The sequence below is a fragment of the Grammomys surdaster genome, unplaced genomic scaffold, assembly GCF_004785775.1.
Source record: "Grammomys surdaster isolate TR1022 unplaced genomic scaffold, NIH_TR_1.0 185, whole genome shotgun sequence".
Taxonomy (NCBI): Eukaryota; Metazoa; Chordata; class Mammalia; order Rodentia; family Muridae; genus Grammomys; species Grammomys surdaster.
In genome coordinates this window covers 10,436,396-10,445,444 of record NW_021604630.1, presented here as the reverse complement: position 1 = coordinate 10,445,444, position 9,049 = coordinate 10,436,396, and positions in this window count along the sequence as shown.

Below are 9,049 nucleotides of genomic sequence, written 5' to 3'. Positions count from 1 at the left end.
ACTTCTCAGTCTCTCCATGGGAACCAGCCTGCTGCAGGGCACATCCATGCAGGAGAGAACCGCAGAATGTGGGGCTGGAATCCCTGTCCCAGAGCCACTCCAACCCTGCCATCCGATTGGACAACGGAGCTGGACAAAGGACCCAGTTGAGTCACATACGGATATATTATGAGAGCCGGGGGAATGGGCTGTCGGCTCCTCAATGAGCAGAGTTTCTGCTCTACCTCATTGTCTAAAAGAAAGTGCCAATTACAGACACAAAAGTCACCAAGCTGGTGATGACGGTAATGGATGATTGCGTCTTTTCAAAGGGTGAAAGAGAGCCAAGGAGAGGCTTGTGTGAAGGAACGCCTTAAGTGTGTAATTAACTGCTGGCTCCTTTGGGCTGCTTCAGTAATGAACTTGGCAAAGAGCTACAGAGCAAGCTAGCCGGAGGCAGGGGCAAGCGAGGCCTGCATAGGTCATCCAGAAGGTTGCTGGGGTTGGGGTCCTGGGCGGGTTCTGTATCCCTGTCACCAGGAGAGAGTGCCCACTTTGTCACATTCTGATGAGACAGTGGCGGTGGCATTACAGGGATTTCTTACAGCAAGCACTAGTCAAGCAGAGATCATCACGGCTAGCCATTCTTAGGTTCCCCACATCCCTGCCCTCGAGAGCCCAGGAAGGGTGCCCAGGGCCTTGCTGAGACTAGATGCCTCCTCTCTCTGAAGGCCTGAGGAATATCTAAGCTCCCCTAAGTAATAAACCTTGGGGACTTAGGTAAGACTCTACCTCCAAAACTGAATGCCATAAAAAAAAAAAAAGAGGATCAAGGGGAGATTGTAGACTTTGTCACAAGTTATAAGTGTACAATGTGCATACAAAAGGAGCCCTGGAGATGAGTAATCCACTCTATTTTTAAAATGGGAATTGAGAGCCCAGAGAGGGGAAGTGACACACCTGACACCACACAGAGAGTAGATGATAAAACTGTCAGATGTTCTCCCTCAGGAGCCTCTGGGAAACACACTTGGATGGTCACACTTCCTGGGCCTCAGATCTCCATAGCAGAAGAGATCTCTCAGAGCTCTGTGAAGGCTCGAGGCTGCTTACTGGACAAGTATGTGAATCTGTAATAAGGGTGAGGCAAAGCCAATTGTTACCTTTCTTTATTAATCAAAGTATGGGGGCCAACAATCATCGTTCAAAGACATAGGAACATCTATTTTCCTGAAAAAAAGAATAATGTAAAAAAGCAGATTCAGGGCCGGGGATGTACCTCAGTGGTAAAGAGCTTGCCTGGTGTGCAGGAGACTTGGGTTTCATCCCCAGCACACACACAGATAAAATCAGCATTAATTCAATTTAATTTAAAAGCAGCTTCATATATAGTGACTGGGTATTTACAACACTGGTAGCCCTCACTAAAACACAAGACAGAAGTGACTCCCAGTGCGCACACGGACTCTAAATAAATGTCACCGGTCTTGGAAGTTCACACTTCTGTGGCCTGCCTGGTGTTCCAGCCCTTTGAGGTCATTCTCACTATGCTGTGCAGTTCCAGGGACTGAGGAGCATGTCTATGTGACAGTGGACCATGCCAGGAAACTTGGTAAGGTAGAGCAGGTCTGAGACCCCAATACCCAGGTACCTGCCTGAGACAGTCGGCGCCTCCCTGCTCCCTGCCAGATTCCTGGCCTGGAGCATGTGCCACACTTCCCACAATAGGAAATGCGACCTATGGTCATGAAGCGCCAAGACAGAGTTCTCCATGCTAATGAGGTATCTAGAGGCCCTGAGGGTTTAGCCAATAAGCTTCCATTCCCAGGACATCCTACCCTGCAAAAGATATTTACTCTCTGGTTCACCCTAAGGAGTTGGTATATGCATCCATTTTCCATGATGAACAATCAATAAATAGTATGGATAAACATATACTGTCTGTTCCATTGAAACCATGGGAACATGGAGAAAAAGCCTTCTCCTACAGAGCCACAGCCTAAGTTTCCAGTAGAAGGCCTGTCTATGCTTCCAGACAACCACTGGCAAGCTAAGGACAATCACCAGTGAGTTGAGCCAAAGCTCCCATTTCCTTGGCCTCTGGCTAGTCACAGTCCTCAGTTCTCAGGCCCCCCAACAGTCCGGGCCTCATGGCGGGCTGTGGATCCCCATCCTTCGTTCCCCACTCCTCTATGCGACACCTCAGCCATGACTGGATTTCTGGGAGTCAGGGAACCCCAACTTCGGCCTCCCCCATCTTAGATTGCATTCTCCCACCCTCTGAGAGGTGTCTCGGTGCTTCCCTGAACCAGAACCCGACGACCCAATGATGATGCTCGCAACACGCAGTCAAGCACTCCCAGCGTCCTGCCTCCCATGGCAGGGTGGAACGAGGATCCTTGCAGCCTCTGACATCGCATGGTCCCACCTCTACCATCTCTTCTTCTCCCTGCCATCAATCAGCTGCCTCTTCGTCTTGCATCCCTGGCGGACCATCCTCTTCTCCCGACTCTACAGTTCACACAGCCCTCTGCCTCAGCAGTAACTGGGTTACTTAGGCTAGTTCAAGACAGGATGGGGTGAAGAGGAATCAGTATCTACCCAAAAGATAGTAAGAGATTAACAGCAGGACATGAGGACAGCCGCTCCACCCTGGGCTCCCAGCACCAGAACTGTTGGATAGACATCTCAGCATCGACGCAGATCCGGGTCCCAAACAGCAGCCTCGGAGGTTGCTATTCGTAGGGAGTAACTATCCTCCATGAGCCATGGTGGTCTACCACTGTTGTTATGGTTTGGATATGGTCCCCTCCCACACACCTCAAGGACTCATTTGCTGGAGACTTGGTCTGAAGTGTGGTATTGTTAAGATCCTGAAATGTTATAGGTATGGCCAATCCAGGGACCCTGGGCCATGCTCACTGCCGGATAGCTGTGAATGGAGCTAAACACAAAACCATAAACTTATTTAGAACTTGAGGGGCTTTGTGGCGACCTTGTTTTTAAACTCAATTGCATGTTTCTCAAGCATTAAATTTTTCAGATGATATCACGTGGCATTGCATGTGGTAATGAGGTCACTGTAGGCATCGTGCTCAGAAGAAACTATAGCTGGTTTCGAAAGTGAGTTGGTTCTCACTTCTCTGGCTTCCTAGCTTACGGTTGTGATTTCTTTCACTCACACACTTCTGCTATGATGTCATCAACCAGGTTGTGACACAGTTTAGGGTGATCTCAGCAGAGCTGAGGGGACAGGATGGCCCATCTTAGACTCTCAATATCCAAAATTGTAACCTGCATAAACATCTTCTCTTTATCAAGTGCCCAGCCTCAGGTATCTTGTTAGAGCAGCAGCAGAAAAGAGACTGGTTAAACAAGCCTAACCAGGCACACTACATTGGTCTGGTGGCTGATGGGAGACATCCTAGAAGCTGATAGGTCGGTCACCAACCAAACAACAACTGAGGCCTCAAGATGGCCCTTACAAGCATCTCATGCCTGAGGGGGGCACAGCATTAAATAGCAGAGTAAAGGTCTTCATTATAGGTAGAAAACAGAAGTCAGGAAAAAGATAATGTTTTATATTACAGACTCTTCTAGTTCCTAAATTAGGAGTCTACAGTCTCCTTTTGTTCTGCAGCCTGTGAAATACACATGGGGACCTGCCTCAGTTGTACCAGAGGCTATGGAGCCTGTCTCATATGCTTTAAGGAGTTTAAAGACCTCCTGACTTTCAAACACTGACTTTCAAGTAACAGAAAGTGAAATTCTGGTAGATCCTGACATTTTAAACTGCGTGAAAGCCAAAGTACTTGTAGAAAGAATAATCTGTAGGCTATTTTTAATTTACTCATAGACTACTGATGAAAGAAAAACAGTCCCCACTTGACAATAGTCGTAACTATTAGATTGTGTGGTGCCCTTGCCTGTAGCTGCCCTTGAGGCTGGTTGTAGTCTGGACTATTCCCACTATACTCTGCTGCCCTTGCAGGTAACAAGCGCCTGCAGGCATAGCCCAAATCCCAAACTCCAGCTCTGGCATCTCTCTTTCCAGCATATCTCTCTCTTTTCCTCTGGAGATGAAATGTTGGCTCATTATATATATTTTTAATAAAAAAGGCAAATTTAAGCTTTCCTCTGTATTTTCACATAAATTCTTCTAGAACATGGACTCACCGGGGAACTAGTTACAAGTGACTTTTAGTAGCACGCATTTAATGAATTTAACCAAAGATAGAGAATTGCTGCTAGGTCTAATTTCCTTTTTCTCTCTTATTATTTTTTTCTTTTACTCCAGAGCACTGTAAATCCAACTTGTCATTTCTTTTTAACTACATTTGCCATAAAACCTCTTATTTTACGCGGCTGTGACACGTGCGCCGCCGGTTCACCTTCTGATTAATAAAGCCATTAGCAGCAGCGGGCCTGACGCTCTCCGCACAAAGGCTGGGCTTCAGATGTCTCTGTAGCACTAATGGCTTCTCGAAGGTGATGTGGCACACGGAAGGCTGCCTGCTGGGGCCCGAGGAATGCATTTCCTAATGTACATCGTCGAGATGAATTGATAAATTACGTCAGTCTGGGTTAGTCATCATACAGAAAAATACCGTTAGAGATGAGGAGGGAATGAAAGGCTGGGGGCGGGAGTAATTTGTTTTTCATCACTGATTTATGTTATAGATCTATTCTTGTAGTCAATTACCAAAGCAGAAAATGTCAGGGAAAAAAATATAAAACTCCCAGAAAAGAAGAGCGTTTTACAAAGAGTGATGTGGTAAACAGGCAAGACTGACAGCTCTTTTGAAACCGGCACCCCATGTAGCCAACTGGAACTCACATTTCTGTCTGTATGCCCAGTGTCCTTGGAACTGTGCCAAGTGCAGAATGGGACCCATGGCCCTGTTACTTCTTTCCTCCTTAAATGTATTTCCTTACCGTGTGTTTGAGGAAAACTCAAGGGTGCTGTTCACAATGAGGGTGGGCTAGGAAGAAAGCCACCAGGGACCATGGGGCTTATTCACAAAGGTGAACCCAGGGCCCTTTGTGATTGCAAAAATAAAAAATAAAACTCATATCTATGCACAGAAATTGAAAACAAATAAACATACACACACTAAAAAACAAAACAAAACCCAGAAACCAGACTGTTTGGATTTTAATGCTTGTCTTGGAAATCTGCTAAAGGAATTTGATTCTCAGGGCAGGATACAGGTTTCCTGACAATTCTTACAATACCTGACCTCAGTGCCCTTCCATAATTCATCCATCCATTTATCCAGTGAGCATCCTTGCTACATCAGGCTTGGGCCAGGGAGGCAAAGATTCCTGTTTGGGGATGCTGGAGCATCTTAGAGTCTGGGCTCCAGAGTTAGACGAGCATGCTCATATCAGCTAAGTGATTTCCCTTAAACTACTTGTGAAGCTAGGTTTAAAGTGAGAATGGTCCTACCTACCTCATGGAACTGTTGTCGGGGCAACATGAAGTAATGGCCATCAAGGAGCTAACGATGGTGTCTTCCACTTGATTGCCAGCTATCAGAAGCTGTGCAGACCACCCCTCTGCAGTAGTAAACTTTGATCTGCTTCTCTGATGCTGAGAATGAGAACATTCTTTCTCCCTTCCTCTCTCCCTCCCTCCTTCCCACTCACTGCCATCCCCTGTATCCCTGGGATTCTTAGCATTTACCTGCAAATCATTTTTTTTTCAAATAAGCAGTTGATAGAGATTGATAAGACAGCAACATCAGTCAATCAAACAATCAATCAAACTGCCCATCCAACCCAGACAAATCTCATTCGGAATTCTGGATGCTTGTTCTCCCTCTGCCCCTCCTCTCACTCCCTCCTTCCCTCACTCCTCTTTTCATTTTTTCCCTTCTTGTCACCTTCCTTCTCCCCGCCTCTCTCACATACCAAATCCTTGATCTCTTCCATGATCTGAATATTTGTCTCTCTTCAAAACTCCTATATGGAGACTCCCACTCTCAAGGAAACGGTATTAGGAAGTATCTTTATCCTCTGATTGGGTCATAAGGGCAGAGCCCTCATGAAGGGGATTAACACCCTTATAAAAGGGTCCCAAGAGGGACCTTGTGGTAGTTTGAATAAGAATGGCCCCCGTAAGCTCACATATTTGAATGCTTAGTCATCAGAAAGTGGCACTACTTGAGAGGGAGTAGGAGGCGTGGCCTTGTTGGAGGAAGTGTACCACTGTGGGTGGGCTTTGAAGTTTCAAAAGCCCAAGCCAGTCTCAGTGTCTCTGTCTTCTTGCTGTCTGTGGATCCTGATCTAGAACTTTCAACATGTCTGCCTATGTGTTGTAGGCTCTCTGCCATAATGACAATAGACTGAAACTCTTACACAGTACGAAAGTTCCAATAAATGCTTTCTTTTATAAGAGCTGCTGTGGTCATAGTGTTTCTTCACAGGAAAAACAACAACAAAAACAAACAAACAAACAAAACTACTGACTAAGACCTCTTCCTTACATATGAAATATAGCAAAAGGTACCTACACACCAGAAACTAAGCCCTTGATCTTGGTTCCCTGGGTCCAATGGTGAGAAATGATTTTCTATAGTTTATGAGCCACCCAGTTGATAGTATTTTGTTATAGCAGTCTGGGAAGCAGGCATGTGGGTGCTGAAAAAAAAAGGCTTCCATTGTCCACAGAGAGAGGGCAACGAATCATACAGCTATGAACAATCCTTGCCATCCTAATCAAAATGAAACAAGAGTCAAAAGAAAAGTGAGTGTAATCTATGAGCCCTGATTTCACAGAGCTTGTAGAAGACTCAAGCTACTGCTTAGCTCTTTGTCTTAGGAGGTCTGTGTCCTTAACCAGGTGAGCCCAAGAAGGGTGGGATAGTCTACCCCACATAGCAGGCAGTACAGAGGCTGGGAAAGAGATTGGCTGAGAGTCAGCCTTTCCTCCATGGCTCTGGCTTCACCTGCATCCTACATCTCATAGTGACAAAGATGAGAACTCACCCCTTACTCACAGCTGCATCAGATGTACCGGTACCTTCTCCTGATCATGAAGATGCTCTGGGAAGAGGCTTCAGGTTAAGTTGTTCAGCATCTTCTCAGGACCAGCTTCACTGTGCACACGTGGCTTTGCTTTCTTTTCTTCCAAAAGTCAACCAACTCCTAACACAGCCATGTCTTCCTTTATCACCCATTCACCGGGCTCTGAAATGGTATTTGTTGTTTAATTATGCTGACTTGATCATTATGTACACGCATGAAGTCATTACCCTGTGCTCTATAAATATGCATAACTATTAGATGCCAATTCAAAATTCTTTTTTTTAAAAAAAATAGGATGGCAGGCAGAGATCCTCAGTTACAAAAGCTTGACTTCACACAGTCGTTTGCTGCTCTTAAAATACATGCATGTGCATCCATGGGCGTGTGAGCACACATGCCCCTACACACACACACACACACACTCCTTACACACACACACACACATGCACGCACGCACGCACGCACGCACACATACTCCTTTCCCAGTCCACCCAGAGTGCAATCACAATGTATTAATGTCCAGAATCAGAAACAACAGCTATTTCCACTAACATCAGTAGCTAACCAAATGTTCTCCTGTCACCTGGAAGGAGGCTGAATCTTTCCTACCCTCATCTTCCTTTAAAGGGCAAAAGCAGCCCCTTCTGGAATATTCTCTGTCTAAGCTTCACTGAATTCTGGCATACCCCAGAGGGCAAGAACTCATGCAATCCTGCTGGTTACACAGCTGCTGTGGTCATTAATCGTTCTGCCGTCTGCCTCTCCTACACAGCCTACCCTGTGGTGTATGCTGCACATGCTGGAAGATCCAACAGGACAGAGACTGCCCCATACTTTCCATCCCCAAAGCCTCATCCGGGTCCTAGAAAGTCAGCAAGGCCGAAGTCAGTGTGCTCCATCAACAGCAATGGCCTAGGCAGCATCTCCTCACTCGGGCCCCAGCTGTGCGGGCAGATCTCTAAGGACCCCACTTCCAAGCCCTCTCATGGCTCACTCCTCACACACTCTTCCTGAACCGCTGTTCTTCCCTGCCCCCGCCTCTAGTTGCCTGTGTTAATTGTGCAAAGGTTGATGGGAAATTAACCGGAAATTCCAGATCTAAACATTCTTGTCAGACAAATGTATATAGTTTTCTATATACATATACAGAGATGTGTGGAGTTTTCTGCCCATCCCTCCAGCCCTGAGGTTCACCCCACTCCTAGCTATGCAGGTCTTACAATCTCAGACTGACCTCAGTCTCTCTGGGAAACCAAATCATTGATTCCTAAGGGAACCAAAGCCCAAAGAATCCTTCCATGTCACCTATACCTATACATACCCCATATATGCACATCTATGTATACAAAACACAAGCACAACAGACATGTACCACACGCCACACACATTCATGCCACACGAAACACATATACCTCAGATATGGCATACCCATTTCACAGACCACACATACATACCACAGACGTACCAAGCACACCACATGACACATATCACACATACAAACACACATATAAAATGGCATTCACACAAGAAAATCCTTCTTCTGGTTCTCCTTCAAGGACCAAGTCAAATGACTGTCACCTGCATCCTTCCCTGCTTTTTTTACTCCACTGAATCTCTTTTCTTGACTCTCTTCCCACCATCCTTCCTTCCTAGCCACTTCCAGAATTGTGTGGCCAGCTTCTGAGCTCCCTAAGATACACTCAGAGATTGTTCACTATGACACTTAGCTCACAGTCAATTCTCTCATACACCCTGGCTTTAATTCTATTCAATGTATTAAATCATAACTCTTTAAGGACCGTATTCTTCTGGTATAGGAATTAATTCTGTACCTTTAATTTTAATTTAGATTATGATAGGTTTTTGCTTTCCTAAAGGATGAATGGACCCTACCCTATATGTTAGATGACAGTAAAAATAATATCCAAGTCTTCCTCTGCATTAGGACAGTGTGAAAGCCGGCCTAGGGATCAGAGGCTTGACTTTCTTTCCTTTCTTTCTTTCTTTCTTTCTTTCTTTCTTTCTTTCTTTCTTTCTTTCT